The sequence below is a fragment of the Sarcophilus harrisii genome, chromosome 2 (assembly GCF_902635505.1).
Source record: "Sarcophilus harrisii chromosome 2, mSarHar1.11, whole genome shotgun sequence".
In the NCBI taxonomy this organism is placed as follows: Eukaryota; Metazoa; Chordata; class Mammalia; order Dasyuromorphia; family Dasyuridae; genus Sarcophilus; species Sarcophilus harrisii.
Window position 1 is genome coordinate 212,205,871 of NC_045427.1, and position 23,379 is coordinate 212,229,249.

At 37.3% G+C, this 23,379-nt stretch overlaps 1 long non-coding RNA gene across 1 annotated transcript in view; it reads right to left on the minus strand.

The window, feature by feature from the left end:
* Window positions 1-23,294, minus strand: part of LOC105749040 — a 35,138-nt gene extending 11,844 nt beyond the window's left edge. Inside the window, exons 1-2 of the long non-coding RNA XR_001120319.2 lie at window positions 23,120-23,294; window positions 17,356-17,459 (exon numbers count right to left, since the gene is read on the minus strand). This is a non-coding gene — a long non-coding RNA (uncharacterized LOC105749040). The remainder of the gene's footprint in view (window positions 1-17,355; window positions 17,460-23,119) is intronic.
* Between the last annotated feature and the right edge of the window lie 85 nt (window positions 23,295-23,379).

Here is a 23,379-nt window from a genome sequence, read left to right on the forward strand (position 1 = left end):
AGAGGACATTTGTAGAAGGCTGTCAGGGAAGAATAAGTCATATAATTAGCAGGGAGGAATAGAGGGCCTCTGAAAGGTGGAGTCTCCTAAAGGAATGCTTTTCTTTCCCCCAAGCTGATGGCCAAATTGTATTGCCTAAGAGAAACCAAGGAAAACTCATCCCCAAATGGGGGAAGAACCCCTAAATTGCTAGTGCAGAGAATGCATTGTCATTGGAGGAAGGACCTTCAAGACAATGGACTGGGATACCTTCAGAAGAAAGGGAGAATACAATGGGAATGCTCTCATTGAGTCCTCATTTCTAATACTGAGCTGAAGCCAGAAGAAAATGTCAAATGCCGTCTGCTAAGAACTGAATGAGGAGTGAAATAAACTCAGTCATAAGAGGGACCACAGGAAGTATATACTTAGGAGTTAAGGTGGGAGCATTACAGTGGGAGCTCTATATTTTCATACCTAAGTGATTGAGGGTATAGTAGCTTCTGGGGAAGGATTTGTCTGGAAGAAGAGAGGATTTGAAGAGAGTCATCTATGACAGCTAGCTTCAAGGATTATGTGGAAAAGGAATTATACTTGTTTAGCATGTCTCCAGAGGCAATAGGAGGAGTTATGGATGGAAATCTCAAAGAACAAAGATGGGCTTGATGTCAGGAAAAACTTCTGGACAATTAGAACTATAAGTTCAGTGGGTTCTTCTTTATTGGAGCTCTTCAAACAGAACTTGGATGACTATTGATTGGGTATGTGATAATGTTATTTTTTGGTGGGGATATGGGATATATCTGATCTTTGAGGTCCCTTCCATTTCTGAGATTTAGTGATTCTCTAGTTGTTGGCATTATTATCTCTAAGGTTCTAAGATGGATTTTATCGGTATTTCTTAATAATTGTGGTTTATTATTATCTCAGGTTCTAAGATTGCTTTCATTGATTTGTAAATAAATTCATTCTTTCTTTAAAGCCTTAGGAGTAGAATGCTTTTAAAGGGAACAAGTGAAAACCTTCAGGATGGCACCAGAAAGAAAAGTTTCAGAGGATAATCTTGATAGTGACATTGAGGTAAAAAAAATTACAATTCTTTCTAGGTGTACCTAAGCTTTTCATACCTGGAGAAAGCCTCCAACAAAAGGATTATACATAATCTATGCTCTAGTCAAAAATGAATTGTTCACCAATGCCTGAACTCTCCCTCTCTTTTCCCAGAACTATTTTTTAAACTTTTTTATTTTCCCCATTTACATGTAAAAATAATGTGTAATATTAGTTTTAGAAACAGTTTTAGTTCCAAATTTTCTTCCTCCCCCTTGAGAAGGTAAGTAATTTAATATAGATTATACATTTGCAATCATGCAAAACACATTTCCATATTAGTCATGTTGTGAAAGAAAACAGATTTTAAAAAACTAAGAAAAATAAAAAAAAAATTTAAAGTATTATTTGATCTGCATTCAGACTCCATCAGTTCTTTCTTTTTAGCCCCCTGTAGATGGAAAACAGTTTTCATTATTAAGTCCTTTGGAATTGTCTTGCATCAGTGCATTGCTGAGAACAGTAAAGTCATTCACAGTTAATCATCATACAATATTGCTGTTACAGTGTGTACAATATTCTCCTGGTTCTGCTCATCTCACTTGGCTTAAGTTCATGTAAGTCTTTCCAGATTTTTCTGAAAGCATCTTGCTCATCATTTCTTATAGTGCAATATTATTCCATTACAATCATATACTTGTTTAGCCACTCCATACTTGATGGACATCATCTTAATTTCCAATTCTTTGTCACCACTAAAAGAATAAATATATAAATATAAATATATATATAAGCTCTTTTTCTTTTCTATTTTTTGGGGATGCAGACCTAGTAGTGGAATTATCCAACTCCAATTCTTGAAGTCCTTTTCAGCCTTCAGATGCCAACTCAATGTGCTCCCCTAAATAGACTTTTTGAAATCCTTCTCCTTCTTCAATGATAATTCTTCCATAATGCTTTTCTTGTTCACCTTAATAAGATATAATCTCTCCTTCTTCTGAATATCTAGGGGACTTTGTATCTCATCACTTCCTCCTACCACAATCAAATTTATTTTGTAGGAATTTATCTTATTCCTCTTACTAGGTTGTGAGCTTCTTGAAACGAGGTTGTCTTATTCAATCTTGTATCTCCCCAGTTGCCTGATACAAAGTCTTGCACATGGACCATATGTAGTTAAATATGCTTAATTTTGCCTATATACTGAGGGGACCATTTGAAAAAACTTAGAAGGTCAGAGGACTTAGAGCTAAAAGATACTTTAGAAATAATCTAGTGCAATTTGTTCCTTTTACAGATATAGGAATTTATTTAATTGTTTTTTAGTTATGTCCAATTCTTCGTGAGCCTATTTGAGGTTTTCTTGACAAAGCTACTGGAGTAATTTGACATTTCTTTCTCTAGCTCATTTTACAAATGAGGAAACTAAGGCAAGCAGGGTTAAGTGCTTGTCCAGGGTCATACAGCTAGTAAGTGAAGCCAGGACTCCAAATCCAGAATGTTTGTTTGTTTATTTTTTAAACTACATCATGCTTCCTGATTTAAGGCTACATTTATTTATCCCATTATGGAATAGAATAATTACTAGTTTCTGCAGTAATAAATTGGGGAAATGCAAGCAGATTCCTTTAAATGTTTTTACTTCTTTTTTATTTTTCTGCTTCCCAAACATGTGGTGCTTCACAGACAACAAAGGCAGTAAGGTGGATGGGGTTCCATGGTCTGGAAAAGCAAAGTTTATACCTAGGGCAGGGCAAAGGGCATTTTGTCCAAGGGCGCTAAAATTTAAAAGGTCCCCAAAACACAGTTTGGGCACAAAAGTCCCTAATTATGGTTCTGTGGGTTAGAGTTTATATATATATCAGGCCTGTGAATTATGCTGGCTGCCGAGAGGAGAGAAAAAACCAAAACACTTTGCCGGTAGTGTATGTCACAGTCCTGCCTCCTTTATTTATCTTTAGTAAAAATTAGTGACCCAATCTCTAATTCTAAGGACATGCTAGAGTGATATGAAATGCCAAACAATGAAACATTCTCAGCATGGGATAAAGGAGTAGAGACAAAGCCACCCACAACCTTGAAATAAAAGTATGTGGCTTTTTAAATCCCTGTGTTGGCTGAACCAGCCTGATAGCACCCAGGTGCTGAACGTGTCACTGAACTCAACAAGGAGATTTAGAGGAAATAGAGCCCAGACCCCGCTACCCTGATGTTTGGCTTTCCTGCTGAGGATTAATATGGGAGCTTAGGAATTGGTGATTCACCCTCTATCCTATTACCTCACCCCCCTTCCCTTTTGTACAATCATAGATCTATAGGTCCACCCTTGTGTATACCTGAAAAGGTTAGCCTTAGGCAAATTGGGAAGCCAGGGAAATATGTGTAAAGTCAGTCCTTTCTCCCCATTTCTTGGCACTTATATCTGAGCTCTCTGACCTGGTATTCCATGCTGGTGCCTTTTTTTCCCGTCAATGTCTCCTGTTCTACCTGCTTTGCAGTCCTGCCTAGGACCAAGATTTCTACAGCATCCTCCAGTCATGGAAAGATACTTGTTTGGAACTTTTGACCATAATGGCTGCCTGAACAGAGGCAGATTGCTAAGTGGTCACTACTTTTCAATACTGGCCTTTGTAATATTTTTGAGATCCAAATTTTTCTCCCTCCTTCCCTTTCCTTCCCTCTCCCCAAGACAGCAGGCAATCTGATATGCCAAATGTGTACAATCATGTTAAACATATTTCCACATTAGTCATGTTGTGGGAAAAGACTCAGAACAAACAGAAAAAACCACAAGAAAGGGGGAAAAAAAGTAAAAACAGCATGTTTCAATCTACATTCGGATTTCGTAGTTCTTTCTCTGATTGAACCCCCTCCCCCCCCGCCTTTTTTTTTTTTTTTTCTTTGAGAGGCAATATGATGGAATAGAAAAAGAACTAAATTTAGGGTCAGAGGACCTACATTTGATTCCTACAGAGGCTGTGTTATCCAGTCTCACAGTACCATATCTAGCATTTTCCAGAGCCTCTGATTTTAAACATAGCACTCTTTTTTATTTTGCTATATTATGTTGTATCCCCATAATAGATTGTAAGCTCTGTCAGAGCAGGAATTATTATGGTTTTTATCCCCACAGACTATTTATTACTTGATTATCAAAGTTATAACTCATCTCTGATCCTTTCTTTAGTAATGATTAGAAGTCCTTGTTTTCATTAAAGATCCATTCCCTCTACTGTCCCCTCCCAACCACTCCCTCTTCTTCCAATTCTCCTGTTGGCAATTCTCTTTTTTGTTTTTGGGAATAGTGTATTTCATCCTAATGACTGCTAAATTGTGATCCTGACTGTGGCTCCTTAGTACTTGAAGTCTTTCCTTCTGACAATAATATTTTTCTTTGGCCTAAAAGTGCTAGATTTTGTCTATAATATTTCTAGAAGTTTTAATTTTGAAATTTTAGGAAATTCTTGATAGATTCCTTCAATTTCTATTTTACTCTGTAGTTCTAAGATATCTGATCAGTTTTCTTTTATGATTCCTTGAAATATGATATTGCTGAATACTGAATATTTTTGTTTATAGCTTTCAAGTAGTTTAATGATTCTTAAATTATCTTTACTTGATTTGTTTTCCAGGACAGTTATTTTTCCATGAGCTCTTTTCACATTTTCTTCTGTTTTCAGACTTTGTTTTGACTTTGACTTTGTTTTTAATATTTATTATCTCATGGAGTCATTTGTTTCTACTTAATCCATTCTGATTTCCAGGAGATTTGTTACTTGAGCAAGCTTTTATACCTTTTATGTCAAGCTGTAATTTCTCTTTAAATTTTTCCTCCCACAGTTCTCATTTCTTTTCTATTTGTTTCTTCCATCACTTTCATTTTGTTAACAAATTCCTTTTTAAACTCTTAAAGAAAAACCTCTTGATTATCTTTTGAGGAATTCTAATTGAACTCATGCCCAAATTGTTTTCTCCTTTGAAGCTTTGTTTGTAGTTATTTTTGAATCATTCTCATTTTCTGGATTTGATAAAGATCCTTATGATCAATAGTTCTTTATGCTAGGATTCTTTTTGTTTGTTCATTACAGTCTGCTTCCTGACTTCAGCCTTTATATCAGAACTGTGTTCTTTACCCTTCTGGTGGGAATGTCAAGAAAGACTGTCTTCTTTCTTGTGATATTGAGTGTTATGTTTCAGAAACAGATTAGACTGGGGACCTGCAAACCTTCAGCACTTCCAAAGTAGCCCAAAGGCAGAGGACAAATTCTAGATCTGAGTTTGGATCTGGGCAACATATCCATAGGCTTGCTCTGGTGAGAGTTACAGTAAACTACTGCTGGACTCAGCCGCTGTTAATTATCTGGGATGCTCTGCTGGGTCAGAGTGCAGAATTGCAGACTCCTATTAGGTCTGGGATTTCTAAGTTAATTATTCCACAAGTTCCATAATGGGCCGGGGCTTAGAACTGAGATCCCACTTCATTCTTGGGATCAGTCGTACATAGTTCCTGCTTCCTTCTGAACTTGCTTTTACCTCAGGACCCAGGCCAGGGTATGCAAATAATCACTTCTCATTCTAGAAGTCTTCTCCAGGCACAAATCCCCTCCTCAGTTTGTGCATTTTATAAGCCTGTGTGGAGGAGTTGTGGCCAGGATCTTGGTCTCACTTCTTCCTGCTACTATGCCATCTTTTATATTTGTTTTGTGCTATTTTATTTTTATATCATGGAAACATGAGCATTTGCTGTTGCAACAAGATTGCTGGCAGTTGCTATCAGCTTTCCTTCTCCCCCTTCAGTGTTCCTAGAGGTGGACATAGAAACTTCTCTGAACTTTACTGTGATGATAATCATTCAGTGAGGCAGGAGAAATCAGAAAGGTGAATGGGAAAGTCTCCCTGAAAGACTCAGAAAGACTCAATGGGAATATTGAGTGTGTGTATGTGTTTGGGGAAGGGGATTTGTGAACAATGTCTGATGGGGAGGGAGCATGTTGTGTTGGGAAGACAACTGGCTAAAAGCAAAAGATATCAATGAAAAAATTTTTAGAGGAGAATTGACTTTGGGGACAGAAAACTCAAGGTTCAAATCCTTCTTCTGATGATTCTTGACTATGTGAACTTAAATTTGAAACTTAATCATCCCAGACCTCAGTTTTTCATCTTTAAAATTCTGGTTTTGGACCAGATGACTTCTAGGGCTCCTCACAGATCTAGAGCTATGATGTATGACAGGCCTCTTACACTGGGGGTCGTGACTTTATATGGGTCACTGAATGTAGGGGTTGTAAAATTATTATTTGTTAGCAGCAAATGTTTGCTTTGTATATCAATTTTACATATCTATATATCTGAGGTCATGTAAAAATGTCTTGGGTGAAAAGAAGTTGAAAAAGAAGCCTTGATCCATGAGGCAGAGAAAAAGTGAAGAGAATTTAAATGCCCTACCTTGGTACAGCTGGCTGGTACCAGGGGATAGAGGGCCAGCCCTAGAGTCAGGAGCACTTGAGTTCAAATCTGCTGTTTGATCAGGACAAGCCACTTAACCTAAATTACCTCTCCCCCCTCCACAATGCCCTAATTCAGCTAAGAGTCAGGGTTACAGAGCATAAGCTGAGGGAGGCAATTCAGCAGAGATCTAGTGGTAGTTTTCATAGAAGCCCAATATGGCTTGTGGTAAAGTGGATAGAGCACTGGGCTTGTGATCAGGAAGACCGAGTTTAAATAAGATATTTACCAGCTGTATGATCTTGGGCAAGTCATTTGCTTCAGTTTTCTCAATTGCAAAAAAGAGGATCTAAATAGGACCTACTTCAATGGGTCCTTGAGAAATTCAAATGCAGTAATATTTCTTTTTTTTTTAAATTTTTATTTAATAGCCTTTTATTTATAGGATATATACATGGGTAACTTTACAGCATTAACAATTGCCAAACCTCTTGTTCCAATTTTTCACCTCTTACCCCTCCACCCCCTCCCCTAGATGGCAGGATGACCAGTAGATGTTAAATATATTAAAATATAACTTAGATACACAATAAGTATACATGACCAAAACGTTATTTTGCTGTACAAAAAGAATCAGACTCTGAAATATTGTACAATTAGCTTGTGAAGGAAATCAAAAATGCAGGTGGGCATAAATATAGGGATTGGGAATTCAATGTAATGGTTTTTAGTCATTTCCCAGAGTTCTTTTTCTGGGCATAGCTAGTTCAGTTCATTACTGCTCCATTAGAAATGATTTGGTTGATCTCGTTGCTGAGGATGGCCTGGTCCATCAGAACTGGTCATCATATAGTATTATTGTTGAAGTATATAATGATCTCCTGGTCCTGCTCATTTCACTCAGCATCAGTTCGTGTAAGTCTCTCCAGGCCTTTCTGAAATCATCCTGTTGGTCATTTCTTACAGAACAGCAATATTCCATAATATTCATATACCACAATTTATTCAGCCATTCTCCAACTGATGGACATTCATTCAGTTTCCAGTTTTTAGCCACTACAAAAAGGGCTGCCACAAACATTCGTGCACATACAGGTCCCTCTCCCTTCTTTATAATCTCTTTGGGATATAATCCCAGTAGTAACACCAAATGCAGTAATATTTCTAAAGTGCTTAGCAGTTCTGTCCAACCCAAATGCTTGTTCCTTGTTCTCGCCACCCCTTTAAAATATGAGCTAACTAGAATGATTTAGAAACAAACTCAATTCAGACTGACTATATGGCTAGGAGTTATATAAGCCACATAGAAAGGTTATTAATAAGATATTATTGATGAGATTGAACTCATTCCATCTGTCCTTAAGTGACATGTAGATTATATTTATTGGTGTTTTATCATCCCTAGAATATAGGTTCTATTGTGAGCAGTGACTTATCTTGTTAATCTTTGTATCTTCTGTATCACTTAGCACAGAAGTAATTAAAAATCCAGCTTCAGATAGTAGCTGTATGATCCTGGGAAAGCCTTTGTCTGCTCCATTTCCTTAACTGTAAAATGTTGACAATAATTGTTCCTGCTTCCTAGGTTGTTGTGAGGATAAAATAAATATTGATATGATGGTTTGTAAACGTTAAAGTACTATATAAATGAGATATTATTATTATGACAATACCTCGGAAGGAAGAAATTAAAGAAGGAAGGAAAGGAAGAAAAGAAAGAAAAGAGGGAGGAAGAAATGGAGGGAAAGAGGAAAGGAAGAAGGGAAGAGAGTTAGAACAACCACTGCCTGAGGTTGGTCTTTCAGCTTGATGAGGGAGGGGCAGATTTCCAGAGTTTGGAGCATGCATAAATATTGTTCTCATGATGGGAAATTCAGTGAGGGGGTGGAAAAAGCTGTTGGGCTTCCCTAGAATCACAGACCCACCATCTATGTTGGTTAGCTCCATTGCTCTGCTAAATACCCCTATGCCATGGACCACCGTAATGTGGACACTAGTGGCTCTCTGTCCCTTGCCCCTCTCTCCAGTGGAAACAACAAGACTAAATGTTGTAGAGAGAAGAGACAGGAGGTACATTAGTTATGCAACTGATTAAGGGGAAAATCGGGCTGTATTCTACTGTTTCTACATGGTTGAAAGTGATTCAGCGCCCTCTAAATTCAGCAACCAAGGACAGAGTCTCATTTGCCTGCATTTAGTTATGACTCTACTACAAATGACCAAAATTGCTTTTCACACTCTTGTACTACAAGGCTTACAAAACTGACCCACCAAAATCATAGAAATAATAGTTTAGAGCTGGAAGAGACCTTTTTCTTGTTGTTATTATTTGTTGTTTGTCCTTCATTCTAAAAAAGGATTATAATATCAGCGAGGTAAAATCCAAGTGAATTGGATTTCAGTGATGGAGGGATGTGCAAGGTCACCTGCCTCACTTTCCCCTCCAGAGCCATTTAGTTCCAGTGACTAGATATAAATCAGAACTACAGCCAATGGGAGACCTTGGCCTTTTGAAGCTTTGGGGACTATCTTGTTCAAATCCCTCATTTTATAAAGAAGAAATAGATTCCCAGAGAGAGGAAGCCCAGAGTTGCACAGGAGTAACAGTGCCAGAAACTAAATCCAACCTTTAAGAGTTGCCTCACTCTTTGCAGGAACTTGTGCTGCCAGCTAATTGAAGTGTCTGAAACTTGTTCTTCCTGTTACCTGTCAGCTAGGTGTTTTCCTAGTTCTTCCCCTCTGATTATATAACTGGAATCGACCAGGCTGGAAGCAAAAACAAAGCCTGATTGTCATGCTCTTTGTTTGCTTGTGAACATTTCTTTGGCTTTTGGCTTGGTACAATGCCTTCTCACCTTGGATCTCAGACCTTTGTTTTGACATCAGTGAATCTCTTCCATACCAGGCTAAGTTGGATAAAATCACCTTACTTTGCCCTGTGCTCAAACTACAGCTTTGGGAAAGGAACAGCTCCGTCCAAACAAGTAGATGAAATGCCAAAAGCAGCTAGGCTAGTATATGGGGAGGATTTCAGCCTTAATTGTCACTATATGACCTTTTGCAAAATACTGCGTGATTTCAGTCTCATGGTAAGGAAAGGAAATTTTCTTTCTGAAATCATAGTTTACACTCAATTCTCCTATCTACTTCCCAGTTAGTCTTTGCTTTAAACCATGGAACCTGACTTCCATCCCTACTATACTATTTAAACTACTATTCCTAAAGTCATCAGTGAATGATCTCCTTGTTACTCAGCCCTTTCTCCAAAAAGATAAGATTGAGAATTGGAAAGGACCTTAATGGTTGTCTAGTCCATTCTGCCCCATTTTACGGAAAACTAAGAGTTATAAAGTGTAGAGGGTAGCAGAAAGTGGGGGAACTCTGGGTAAGGTATAAGATCCTTCATCCCAGAGGGATGTCTGGTTTGGCTCCCCACCTCCCCTAAGGGCTCTCACCCTTCCTGAGAAATCAAGAAAGGTGTGACCACTTCCCTTTGGTGTTCTCACCCTTCCTGAGAAGTCAAAAAGGGTGAGAGCACCAAAGGGAGGTGGGGACCCGAACCAGACATTGTCAGCAGGTTCCCTCTGGGCTGAAGGGTCTTATACCTTACCCAGAGTTCCCCCACTATCTGCAGCCCTCTACAATAAAAATAATAGGTTATGAATTCAAAGAGACCTTAGAGATCATCTAATTCAGCCTTCTTATCCTATAGATCAGAAAACTAAGAAATATTAAGGTATTTTCATGCTCGAATGGGAAGTAGCAGAGTTGGGATTTGAACTTAGGTCCCTGACTTCTTACATCTTTTGTCCCTTGCCTCCCCCACATATTCTGATCTGGTAACCCTGTCCTCTTTATTGTTGCTCAGACACAACCCTTCATTTTCCACCTCTGGATCTGACTGTCCCCTAAGTCTGGAAGACTCTCCCTCCTCAGTTCTGCTTCCTGGCTTGCTGGGGTTCCTTCAAGTCCCACCTAAAATCCTTCCTTTTTTCATAAAGCCTTTCCCTTAATAATCCTTCTTAATAATTCTAGTGCCTTCCTTCTACGGATTACTTCCAATTTATCTTCTATTTAGCTTGTGGCCATAATTGTTTATATGCCGTCTCCCTATTAGACTAGGAGCTCCCTGACATCTAGAATTGTTTTTTGTCTTTCTTTGTATCACTAACTTTTAGGAGCGTGTCTAGCACATAGTAGATGCTTAATAAAAGTTTGACTCCCTGAATCATTTTGCCCTTAATAATTTTGAGTCCTAGAATATTATTCTGTTCACAGATTAGGAACCTATTAAGACAGACCTTCTTTATCCCCACTTCTGAGATGGTATAAGCTTATGAAAGGGAAGGGACAATTCTTTCACAAACATAATCCTGGATTATAAAAAAAAAGAAAAGGACCCACACATGCAAAAGTGTTTGTAGTAACAATTTTTGTGGTGGCAAAAAATTGGAAATTGAATGGATGGCTATAAATTGGAGAATGACTAAATAAATTATGATAATAGGAATGTAATGGAATATTTTTGTTCTCAGAAATGATAAACTGGCTGATTTCAGTAAAGCCTGGAAAGACTTACATGAACTGATGTTTGGTGAGATGAGCAGAACCAGTTGAACACTATATAAGGTAACGGCAAGATTATGTAATGATCAACTATGATAAACTTAGCTTTCCTCAGCAATACAGCGATCTAAGACAACTCCAATAGACTTGGGAATGGAAAATGCCATCCACATCCAGAGAGAAAATTAAGAAGACTGGATGCAGATGGGAGCATAGTATTTTCACTTTTTTTGTTTTTGTTGTTGTTTTTGTTTGTTTTTTCTTTCTTGTAGCTTTCCTCTTTTGCTCTAATTTTTCTTTCCCAAAATGACATATCAAAATATTTTTTAAATGATTATACCTGTATAACCTGTATATCATATTGTTTACTGTCTTGGAGAGTGGGGAAGTAAGAGAGGGAAAAATATTGGGAATTGAAAATCTTACAAAAAGGAATGCTGAAAACGATTTTTACATAACTGGAAATTAGAAATTGGAAAAATTAGAAAATAAATTGGAAAATGGAAAATAAATGGAAATGGAAAATAAAATACTATTGAGAAATAAAAAAAAAAAACAAACCCAAATGGTCTTGGATAGGCTTTAAATAAGCTTCTCTGTTTTTATTGAAGGTACTACCGTTCTTTAGTTGCCTAGGTCAGCAATCTTGATAATAATATTAATTCTTTCCTCTTCCTCACCTCAGTAACCAATCAGTAGTCAAGATTCAGATTCCACATATTTAACACATATTGGACTCCCTGCCTTCTAGAGGAGAGAGTGGGGGAAGGAAGGGAAAAAATGGAACAGGTTTTGCAAGGGTCAATGTTGAAAAATTACCCATGCATATGTTTTGTAAATAAAAAGTTTTAATAAAATAAAATTTAAAAAAAGATTCAGATTCTACCTTCACAACAACCCTTTCACCTGCCTCCTTCTCTCCTTGTCTCAGGCCTGTACTGGCAAGAGATTCCTAATTGGTGTCCTGCTGTCTGTCATTCTCTCCCTTCTCCAATCTGTCCTCTGCACAGCTGCCAAATATTACTAAAATATATGTAAGGAGGAGGAGATGAGATTCCTACCTCTCTCCTCTACTCCCACCCCAATTCATTTGATAGACTCTCAAAAGGCTTAGAGTTTTAATGAGGTTTTAAGCTAAGGTTAAAAGATAATACATGAAGTGCTAAAGTAACTGACTGAGCAAATACTTTAACAGTGTCTCAGGGGACTTTTTTTATTTTTTAAATACATATTTCTTTATGAATTATATTAAAAGAGAAAAATCAGAACAAAAGAGAAAAACCACAAGAGAAAGGGGAAAAAAAAAAAAAAGAAAAAGGAAAAAAAGCAAACGTAGCATATGTTGATTCACATTCAGTCTCCATAGTTCTCTCTCTGGATGCATATGGCTTTTTCTTTCCAAAGTTTATTGGAATTGCCTTGGGTCATTCAAAGGCTGAGAAGAACCAAATCTTCATCGTTGATCATAGCACAATCTTGCTGTTATTGTGTACAATATATTCCTGGTTCTACTTGTATCACTCAGCATCTGTTCATGTAAATCTTTCCGGGCTTTTCTAAAATCATCATTTCTTATAGAACAATAATATTCCATTACTTTCATATACCATAACTTATTCATTCATTCCCCAATTGATAGATATCTACTCATTTTTCCAATTCTTTTCCATATGGGGGCTTTTCAAAAGCAGATTGAGTTTGAAAGTTGGAGACTTTGTTAAGCAGGTGCTGATTATGGAGAAGTGACTTCAGGGAAAGAAAAATAAAGGGGGAAAAAGTCTGACTCTCCTTCCTTTCTCGCTCACCTCTCATTGGCTATGTAGCTTTGAAGAAAAGCTGCAAGAGACTTCACATTCAGGAAGGAGCTGAGACACAGATACAGAGAAACAGTCACTTGAAGAGGAAATATCTTAGGTATTAGCCCTAACAATCAATATTCAACCATGGAGCAAAGCAGACCCTATAAGCCCAGCTGAATAATCTAATTAAGGACAATCTAGAGGAGTCTTGGCAGGATTTTACAAAGAAAGCAATGACTTCTAGGTTCTATGGGGTGAGGAGTTGTGAGTTGTATTTGCATACCCTACACATGTTTGTTTCAACTACCTTTGCACTCAAATTTTGAGACTATTCCTCCCATATACAAGTAGGTACCTATGGGAGAATGTGTGCTCAGAGGAAAGTTTGTAACTACTACTCTTCCTATGCCATTTGAGTAAAAAAATCTTAGCTAGGAGCTAATTGAATCTATTGACTAATTATTAATAAAAAGTACATCGGTGGAGGCTTGTAAACTAAAGTAGTAGGAATAATTCTACCCATAGGGTTATCTTATAGAGTCTAAGGTAGTAGCATCCATGCTCTGGGGAACCAATTTGCTAGTGCACCTTAGGGAAGTAGACCAAACGAGGTATCATATATTGATCTGATCATGTTGCTCTTATAATCAGAAATCTTCTGTGGCTTCCTATTATGCCTAGGATAAAATATAAATAAGCCACTTCCACTTTCAGATATTTTATTTCCCAAAAAGAACAGGAAGTAGACATTCTTTGAGGAAAAAGTAGCTTGGGACAGTTTTGAGGACCTGAGCGAATATTGTCCCTCAGATAAATGTACTGAGAGGCCTGTTTGAAAGCAGATCACAAGTACAAGTTGTGAAGTTGAGGTGATTTCAAGGCATTTATGTCTATCAATTATATTACATAAGATCTTTCAAAATTTTGAATGTTATTACTGAGAAAATATAAACCAAAGAATTGTTTGTGGATTATGGGAAGAGTAGATAAGGATACAGGATTATATCCAATAAAAATGCTTCTCATCATCAAGTAGAGGGGACCTGTTTTGAGGCAGAAAAACTGGTTAAAAGCTCAATACAGGAGGAAAGATGGTCTAGGAGAAGAGAAATTCAGAAGCTTGAGAAATCAATTGCTAAAAATGCTTCCTGAAATAAAATAGTCAATAACTATAGCAATCTAGTGTTTGACAAATCCAAAGACCCCAACTTTTGGGATAAGAATTAACTATTTGACAAAAACTGCTGGGAAAATTGGAAATTAGTTTGGCAGAAACTAGGCATCGACCCACACTTAACACCGTACACCAAGATAAGATCAAAATGGGTTCATGATCTAAGAATAAAGAATGAGATTATAAATAAATTAGAGGAACATAAGATAGCTTACCTCTCAGACCTGTAGAGGAGGAAGGAATTTGTGACCAAAGAAGAACTAGAGATCATTATTGATCACAAAATAGAAAATTTTGACTATATCAAGTTTAAACGCTTTTGTACAAACTAAACTAATGCAGACAAGATTAAAAGGGAAGCAATAAACTGGGAAAACATTTTTACAATTAAAGGTTCTGATAAAGGCCTCATTTCCAAAATATATAGAGAATTGACCCTAATTTATAAGAAATCAAGCCATTCTCCAATTCATAAATGGTCAAAGGATATGAATAGACAAGTTTCAGAGGATGAAATTGAAACTATTTCTACTCATATGAAAAGGTGCTCCAAATCATTATTGATCAGAGAAATCCAAATTAAGACAATTCTGAGATACCACTACACACCTCTCAGATTGGCTAGAATGACAGGAAAAGATAATGATGAATATTGGAGGGGATGTGGGGAAACTGGGACACTGATACATTGTTGGTAGAACTGTGAATGGATCCAACCATTCTGGAGAACAATTTGGAACTATGCTCAAAAATTTATCAAACTGTGCATACCCTTTGATCCAGCAGTGTTACTACTGGGCTTATATCCCAAAGAGATCTTAAAGGAAGGAAAGGGTCCTGTATGTGCCAAAATGTTTGTGGCAGGTCTCTTTGTAGTGTCTAGGAAGTAGAAACTAAATAGATGCCCATCAATTGGAGAATGGTTGGGTAAATTGTGGTATATATATATATACATATATATATATATATATATTATGGAATATTATTGTTCTGTAAAAAATGACCAGCAGGATGATTTCAGAAAGGCCTGTAGAGACTTACATGAACTGATGCTGAGTGAAATGAGCAGGACCAGGAAATAATTATACATGGCAAGAACAAGATTATATGATGATCATTTCTGATGGACATGGCTCTCTTCAACAATGAGAGGATCCAAATTAGTTCCAATTGATCAGTAATGAACAGAACGAGCTACACCCAGTGAAAGAACACTGGGAAATGAGTGTGGACCATAATATAGCATTTCCATTTTTTCTGTTATGTCTGCTTGCATTTTTGCTTTTCCTCTCAGGTTATTTTTACCTTCTTTCTAAGTCTGATTTTTCTTGTGCAGCAAGATAACTGTGTAAATATGTACCCTTTTATTGTATTTAACATATACTTGTAAGGGACTACCTGCCATCTAGGGGAGAGGGTGGAGAGAAGGAGGGGAAAAGTTGGAACAGAAGTTTTTGCAGGGGTCAATGTTGAAAAATTACCCATGCATATGTTTTGTCAATAAAAAGCTATAATAAAATGATAAAAATTTTAAAAAAAACAGAAAATGCCTAAAGACAGGATATAAAAGATGACAGGAGCTAAAAGCAGATGATAGGAAGTCTCTATAGCTGAAGTGGAGACTTGTTTGACTGGAGAAAACTGTAATGACTGGATGCTGATTGGAAAAAAAAATTGACTTGATTTATTGCCCTTTATGACCCTAAGGATAGCCAGTAAACCCTAAGATATCTTGGGAGGATTGAACAATCAAATGTCTTTTTTTTATTTCCAGAATTTATGTGGTTGTGTTATATACAAAATCACCATTCTGGCATTTAAAGACTTTCACAAAATGGAGTCCAGGTGGAGATGTCATAGAGTAGCTCATACTAGCATTCTTGAGAGCTGATTGCTAAAATTCTGTATGAGCATTTATACTTTAGAAATTGGAAAATGCTATAAATCAGGGCTTGGTTCATTATTAATATTTTTCCCCCTGGAGTCGATTGTTAAACCTATCCACCTTTTATATTACTTCCCTTCATTTCCTCTATATTTTAGCTGTTCTCTGTTTATAACATCCCATCTCCACTATGACTTAGTGGATTCTGGAATACACAGCCTTCTCATCTCTGCCTCTACGATCTCTAGCTTCTTTCAAAACACAACTCAGCAAGATGCTTTCAGAAAAGCCTGGAAAGACTTACATGAATTGATGTAACATGAAGTAAACAGAACCTGGAGAACATTGTACACAATATTATACAATGATCAACTGTGAATAACTTGGCTATTCTAAACAATACAAAGATCTAAGATAATTCTAAAGGACTTATGATAAAAAATGCTATCTGCTTGTAGTAAAAAGAACTGATGGAGTCTTAATGCAGATCAAAGCATACAATTTTTTACTTTATTTTTGTTTTGGTTTTATTGGATCTGTGTCTTCTTTCATAACACAATTAATATGGAAATTTATTTTACATAACTGCATTGCAATAACCTATTGCCATCTCAATGATGGGAGAGAGGAGGTGAGAAGGGAGAGAATTTGGAACTCAAATTTAAAAAAATTGAATGTTATGTATAGGACTGCTTGTCATCTGGGGGAGGGGGTGGAGGGAGGGAGAGGGAAAATTGGAACAGAAGTGAGTGCAAGGGATAATGTTGTAAAAATATTACCCTGGCATGGGTTCTGGCAATAAAAAGTTATTTAAAAAAAAGAAAAAAATTGAATGTTAAATAAAAAGTTTTGCAAAGGTAAATGTTGAAAACTATTTTTGTATGTATTTGGAAAAATCTATAAAACATAAAAAAGCTTTTTATCATTATGTAATATATCATGAATAAAGAGTTGTTTCTTTTTATTTCTTCAAATGTATGAAACTACATCTGTTTCAAAAGGACGAATTAATAGATATTTATGTATTTTAGATCTAATATCAATATTAAAATATGTTTATTTTTATTGAAATTTTAAACAATATGTGACTTTTCAAATAGAATAAAGTTCTCAGACCAATAAAACATTGTAAGAATTTAAAAATTCTGTTCATTTAAAAATGAATGTCAAAAATTATTTTTACATACAATTAGAAAGAATAAAATACTTTTTAAAAGTATGTGGGCATTGCAAAACCACAACAACAATAAAACGCAGCTCAGGTGCCATTTCTTTCACGAAGCCTTTCTTGATTCTCTCAGTTGCTAGTGCCCCTCCCTCTTGAAATTAATTGACATTATTTTTACACACTCTGTATTTGCTTCTCTATGGACCTGTTGCATCTTTCCCCTCTTCTCCTGGCATCACCTTCCTTATGTCATGATCATTTTCTAGAATGGAGGACAAACAACACATACCTGTTGTACCTCCTGCTCTTCACTCCCAATAGTGTGTATGCTCTGTGAAGGCAGTCACTGTTTTGTTGTTTTCTCTTTGTATTACAAGTGCCTAGCACAGTGCCCTGTACAGAGAAGGTAGACGATAAATATCTGCTAGAGAGCTCTGTCTTGGAGAGGACATAAGCAGGACAGAATGGGAGGCAGGATCATACTCATCAAGCAGAAACATTTGTTCCTAAGCTGACTTAATGGCCCCTTTTCAAGTCAATGAGCATTTATTAAACACCTTCCTTCTATATATCACGTAGTAAGTATGGCTCCAGCCAGCCTTGTAAACTCCCAGGATTCTCTTTATAGCATGACCTGCAGTAATACAGAATTCAGTCAAAGGCAAGTCTGCCTGGGACTCTGTCCAAAGTGACTTATTATGGAAAGTACCAGGAGGATCTTGTTATGACTATTTCATTGTCCCAAAGCACAGTCCCCAAGGACAATTGGACAGACAGTGTGTCCATGGTGGTTAATAGCCTAAATTGAGAGACACCAAAAGCAAAGCAGGTGATCTTATTTACTTGGCTCCTGCGTGGTTAAATCAGGAGATGACGAATCTGGTAAGAGGTTGGAACTCATCTGCAAGGCTGCCTTATGGTAATTTGTTTTTCCTTCATGCATTCTTTGATAATTTCCCCGGGGGTGAAAGTTGGAGAAGGATTCATGTAGCAATTTGGCAATTCTTTCTGCTTGTACTGCCAAGCCAATGAGAGGGATGGGGATGGGGAGGAGAGGTATGTACTGGTTGTCAAGGATGGTGGCCTTGGTCTGGTATTGGAAGGACCTTTCCTCCACACCTCCTGCCCCTGGAACCCAGTGGGACAATGAAGATGGACAACTTTGGATATTTAGCTAGAGAGAAAGCATTTAGCTATGGTGATATGGGTAGTAGCGACCAAGAATCAAGAAGACCTTGTCTTGATCTAATAGTACCTTAAATATGAACTCTAGGAATGGCCATTGCTCTGAACTCTTGTCTGGCTTCTGACAAACCAGGCCTGCCATTACCCAACAATACTCTATTGTCAGTGTTGGTGAGCAATTGATTCTAATATCATTATTTGATAATGCATCTTGAGAGCTGACTTGGATATATTATTGTTGATGAGCAAATTTGGTCATTAATTGCCTGCCAGACATTAATTGTATCTGTCTTGGAGAGATCTTAGAAGTAGAGAATTTAGATATAGGTCTAGAACTGGAAGAAACCTCAAGGACCATCTAATTTAATGTTTTTTAAGGAATTGAGGAAGCTGAAATCAAATAAACCACCAAGATCATATGAATAGAATAAGAGCCAACATCTTGATGGTACTTTAAGGTTTGAAAAGCATTAAAGATGGGATTTAAATCCAAGTCCATCTAATTCCTGAGCCAGTGTTCTTTCCATTGTACTTAGCAATTTTTATTTATTTATTAAGGTCTTATGGAGGCAGCTAGTTAGTGTAGTGGATAGAACACCAGCTCTCAGGAGGACCTGAGTTCAAAAGTGCCTCAGACACTTAACACTTCCTAGCTATGTGACCCTGGGCAAGTTACTTACCCCCAAATGCCTCAGCAAAAAACAAACAAACAAAAAACTTATGTACCTGGTACTCCCTCATCTGTATCATAGTTAGATGACCAATAAAGGGGGATTACCTTTTTCAAAGGGTAGCCATTGAGTGTGTTCCAAGATTATTAGTAGGTTCTTTTGATAAATGGTGTTTTGTCATCCCTTAAATAAGTAGCATATACATGTATTCCAGGATAGGAGTTTCTCAATTAAGTGAGGCATGATTATAGTGATAAATCATTTCACAGCTTTTTAAAAAACTACAAAATGGTTTCTGAGGATTGGGAGGTTTGTTTAGTTGATGGATGAAATCAAAAGGGAGGGTACTGCTCTTTTCTTCCACCACCACGCTTGGAATGTGGGCTTTAGTAGCCAGATACTCCCTTTCTCCTCCCACTTAACCTGATTTCCAGTCACTACCCTTGACTCTACCCGGCAAAGAAATTATTCTTTGCATGCTGCGTAGGGGTAAGAGGAACCAAAGGAGATTGCAGTGACCAGCTTAACCTCCAAGCAAATAATGATGGTGATTGAGCCACTTTCACCTAAGGACAAAAGGCCATGTTCAAACTTCTAGTCTTGGATATTCATTGAAATTAATACATTAATATATTTTTTCTCTCTATATTTTTTGAGTCCTCCATTGGGATCCAGATTTCTGATACTTCAGTTTTAGTGTGTATACCTTCAAGAGCCGCTACTGCTCCTCCTTTTTGTCACTCCTTAATTACAAATAATGAAACTCATGTGCAAAAGCAATTCTGAGCAAGCATATCTTTATAGTAAACTGGCATTAAATTGCTAATTAACTCAGTAAATAATAACTAATATTTAAATATTTCTTACTTTGTGCCAGGTACTGTGCTACGTACTTTACAATTATTATCTCATTTAGTCTTTATCACAATCCTGAAGGGGGGTGCTATTTATTCTTTCTTTATAGATGAGGAAACTGAGGCAGACAGAGGTTAATTAGTATGTTGAGGGTCACACAGCTAGTAAGTGTCTGAGACTGGATTTCAACCTAAGTCTTACTGATTTCATTAGTTCAGCGTTCTATTAAATATCTATCATCTCAGTCCCTGAGAAGGAAGCAACCACTTCGCTGCTGGATGTTTATTTTGTCTAATGGAAGACACAAGGCAAATAGGTAGTGTAGTACACTATTAGAGTGGTGGTCTTGGAGTCAGCACAGATCTGAATTTAGAATTTCCCTCAGCTACTTTTAGTTGATGATCCTGGGAAAGTAAATTAATTTCTCTCAGCCTCATTTTCCTTAATTTGTGAAATGGGAACAATAGCAGCCACTTTGCAAGATTGTTATGAAGATCAATATAATGAAAAATAATATATGTAAAGTGCTTTGCAAATCTTAAAATGCTATATAAATAGTATCTATTATTATTAGATGTCTATAGGAGCTAGATCTCTGATAGCAACAGCTGTTCAGTCTTCCCATTTGCAAAAGACATAGCTGGATTCCTTTTCTCTCCCTCTTTCTCCTTTCCTTTCCCTCCCTTCCTTCCTCTGTTTATGTGTCTCCATCTCTGTCTCTGTCTATCCTCCCTCTCCCCCACCTCTCTTTCTCTCCCCCTGACTTCCTTCCTCCCTCCTTCCTCCACCTCTCCCTCTTCTTTCCTTTCTCCCCCTCTTTCTCTGTACTCAGCATCTTTGCCCAACCCTTTGTGTTTGCGTATATACAGTCTCTCTTGAGAGTCTCTTAGACTCTCCTAGGACTTTAGTAAACACTGCTATCTTTTTGGGAACTCATCACTGAGAACATAGGCACAAAGAATCTCTTTTTTCTTCCTATAAGGGAATCTAAATCCTCAAACTTTGCTACAATTTCATGAAAATTCTCTCAATTTAGAGCTACAAGGGACCTTTAGGAAATTCTTATATCTAACCCCTCATATTAGAGTTGAAAAAAATGAATTCCAGAGAAGCAAATTACTTGCCTAAGGATTTGAACCCGTGTCTTTTGGTAATTAAACACCTTGTTAGTCTATAATTTTTTGCTAGGCTCTCTCTCTTTCGGTCTTCTTGCTTCTCTCTCTCTCTCTCTCTCTCTCTCTCTCTCTCTCTCTCTCTCTTTTTCTCTCTTCTCTGTCTGTCTGTCTGTCTCTCTTCTCTCTCGATCTCTGTCTCTGTTTGTCTGTTGTCTGTCTGTCTGTCTATCTCTCTCTCTCTCTCTTCCTCTCCCTCCCTCTCTCTCTCTCTCTCTCTCTCTCTCTCTCTCTCTCTCTCTCTCTCTCTCTCTCTCACACACACACACACACACACACACACACACATTGAATTAATTTTCATTTTGTTCTCAGAACTTATTCCTACGTAATGAGATGACTCAGAGAATCCAGAGTTAGGTTATTCTCGAGTTCGGAGTCTCCTAGGAGAGAATTTGAAATAAGGTAGCAACATCCTTATTACTAGAAGTATTCAATCAGAAACTATACACAGCCACCAAAGAGATCAGACCCTTTCACTCTCATACTCCATAAAATCCATGGCTTCTTCTTGCCTCTAGGATCAAAAATAAACTCCGTTTGGTATTTAAAGCCTTTTATAACCTGGCCCCAATCTACCTTTACAACCTTATTAGAAATTATGAGCATCCAGGCATTCTATGGTCCTGCCAAATAGATTTCCTTCCTACTCCTCAAATGGGAAATTACATCTCCCTTCCTGAGGCATTTGCATTTGCTGTTCCTATGTTTATCTTCTTCTGTTGTTCAGTAGTTTTTAGTAAAGGACTTTTCTTGGCAAAGATACTGGAGTGAGAAAAAAGGGGTCAATGTTACTCTTGAATACCAAATACCATACACTAAGCCCTCTAAATACTTTATGCCCTTGCAAGAGCGGGTCTTCCTGAAGTTGGCGACTGGTTCTGGTTAGCAAGCAGCAAGAGAAAATGAATACCCCCCTGCCTAAAGCTGTCTGAGTGGAACACAAATTCACCTTAGATTAAATTCTTTGTCAGGTTTTCTAGTTGAGGGAGGCAACAACTCTACCTGGATAAAATAATCTAGTGGCGGTAAATTTTGGGGAAAGATCGGGGGTTTCCCCAATAATTTGTTATTTAATAATCATTTCTCTCGCTCATAATTAACTGAGTCCAGATTTGAACTCAGGAAGATGAATCTTCCCGACTTCAGCACTCTACACTGTGGCGCCACCTAGCTGCCTCTTTATTAAATTGTACAAAAGGACAAATAAAATGAATACAGAGAATACAGAAATATGAACTCTTGTCTCCTCAACCCCCCCCCCCCCCTTTTGGGTTAAACATCTCTGATTTTCTCCTGTTTAAAAAATGGCCTCCATAGAATTCTCTTCATCATTTCCTACCTGGGTACTTTCCTGGACTTCAGGATCTTCAAAAACGCATCATTTCCAGATGAAATCAGCTCTGAAACTCTCTCCTCCTCAAAGCATTTTCTACTCCAGGTATCAGACTTGTTTATGTCTCTGACCAAGTAATCTTTCTCCTATCTCTTTTCAGTTGTGTGTGTGTGTGTGTGTGTGTGTGCTGGAAGGGTAAGCTCCATGAGGGCAGGGACCGCCTTATGTATCCCCAGCACTTAGCACAGTGTCTGGCACAAAGTAGATGCTTACAAAAGGTTTGTTGACTCTGACTCTGATGCAGAGTGAGGTAAATAGAAAAAAGTAAACAATTTACACAATCACTACAATAACACAAATAGAAAATAGTCACCACAAAACAATCCAAAGTGAGTAGCAAAGTTATAAAGATTAAACTTCGCTCTACAGCAAGGATTTGAGATCTCTTTACAGTAGTGGGAAGTCCACAAGTTTAGAACGTTGCATATATATATATATTTTTTTTTTAATTTAATAGCCTTTTATTTACAGGTTATATGCATGGGCAACTTTACAGCATTAACAATCGTTGCATATATTTTCAAATCTTTTCATTGATCAGTTTTGCTGATTTTTTTCTCTTCTTCCTCGTCCCCCCCTCCCAAAAAAATATTCTTTATAATATGGAATAGCTCTCTGGAATAAGGGAGAAGGAAGGATACTGGAAGAAATTTAGGTGATATAAAAAAAGATATAAATAAAATTGTATAATGACTACTAATAATAAATGACTGAAAATATAATGACTAAATAATGATTAAAAAGAAACCATTGTGGATTGTATATTACACTTACTTTAAAATGGATATGAATTGCTTGCTTGTTCTATCCCACGTCTCTTCCCCTTCAAATATCTCTTTGTGCTGGTTGCTTGCCCCTCCAATGCTTTCATAGACCTTCTTGGCCTCCTCTAGCCTGTTCTGGAATCCTCTTTTGGTTCCTCAGGTAGTGACTGGCTTTGTGATGGCATTTCAGGGCATCAGCACAAGTCTGAAGATGTGGTCAGAAGCCAGGAATGCCGGCCAAACGCGAGTCCTCAGCCAGGACTTGGAGCC